The sequence below is a fragment of the Galeopterus variegatus genome, unplaced genomic scaffold (assembly GCF_000696425.1).
Source record: "Galeopterus variegatus unplaced genomic scaffold, G_variegatus-3.0.2 Scaffold8525, whole genome shotgun sequence".
Lineage (NCBI taxonomy): Eukaryota > Metazoa > Chordata > Mammalia > Dermoptera > Cynocephalidae > Galeopterus > Galeopterus variegatus.
The window spans coordinates 25,222-26,375 of NW_007734636.1; the positions used below are offsets into that span (position 1 = coordinate 25,222).

The 1,154-nt window shown below is 58.6% G+C and overlaps 1 protein-coding gene across 1 annotated transcript in view; it reads left to right on the forward strand.

Moving 5' to 3' along the window:
- Positions 1-1,154, forward strand: part of TXNRD2 (thioredoxin reductase 2) — a 34,864-nt gene that overhangs the window by 16,824 nt on the left and 16,886 nt on the right. The window lies entirely within an intron of this gene.

Below are 1,154 nucleotides of genomic sequence, written 5' to 3' on the forward strand. Positions count from 1 at the left end.
ACGGTGTCACAAGATGTGGTTAGACACGTCCTGTTTCCATCTCCTTTCCTCGCTCCTCTTTTCTCCCTTTCCATAGGGCTCCGTTTTTGCTAGTGCTGGTTTATGCTTTCATTGATTCCCTTTGCAATTGTGAGTGTGCATTTGTGTGTGCATGTGTGCACATGCGTGCAGTGTGTGCGTATGTGCACGCACGCATTCCTCTCTTCCTTGGAAGGAGGCGGCACACTCTGTACCTCTCTTATTTGCCGCTTGCCTGCCCTGCTCCATCCCAAGACCCCCCAGGTCAGCATAGGTCCCCTGTGCTGACGTGAGTGCAGGGCTCCCTGTGTTGCAGGTGGGCAGAAGCACCGGCTCTGCCACAGGCCCATGGACTTCAGGGGCTGGTGGCCAGCAAGACCGGGTTGGGGTGGGGGGTTCCGTGTGAGCCTCATGTCTGGTCTCATCTGGTTCCCACGTCAGCCCATTTTACACATGAGGACTCTGAGGCTCACGGAGAAAAGAGGTCTGTCCAGGGGCTCTTGTGCATGGAGGGACAGGCAATCCCAGGCTGCATGTCCCTGGGGAGGTGGCCTCTAAGTACCAGCTCCACAGCATGTAGCGACTCCTCAGTGTCCGCCCCATCAGCCCAGGAGCACACAGTGAGGCTCATGGCAGAGACCCTGGAAGCCCTGTCCACAGCATGGGGGTGGCCAGGAGCCCGAGGAGGCCTGGCAGGGAGGGAAAGGGGCCTGGTGGCAAGGGGCTCCTTCAGGTCAGGCCAGGGCCCGGGCACCAAGGAGGACTGTAGCCAGGGAGAGGCCCCTGTGCCCAGGCTGGCCCCTGAGTTTCCCAAGGCCTTGCTCCACTGGGTGGAGAAGCAACTTTTGCAGTGTCTCAATTCATGGGTGTCTCAGTCCCTTGTGGGGTCAGTTCTAGTGCTTAGGTTGTTCCAGCCCTGGGCCGTGGGGGCCAGCCCCCCGCCCCCCACATTGTCAAAAACGAAAGTAACGCACAGCTCCTCGCCTGCACGGATCGGGCCCGCAATCCGGTCCTGCCTCACATCTGACCTGTTCTTTTTTTTTTAAAAAGATGACCGGTAAGGGGATCTTAACCCTTGACTTGGTGTTGTCAGCACCATGCTCACCCAGTGAGCTAACCGGCCATCCCTATGTGGG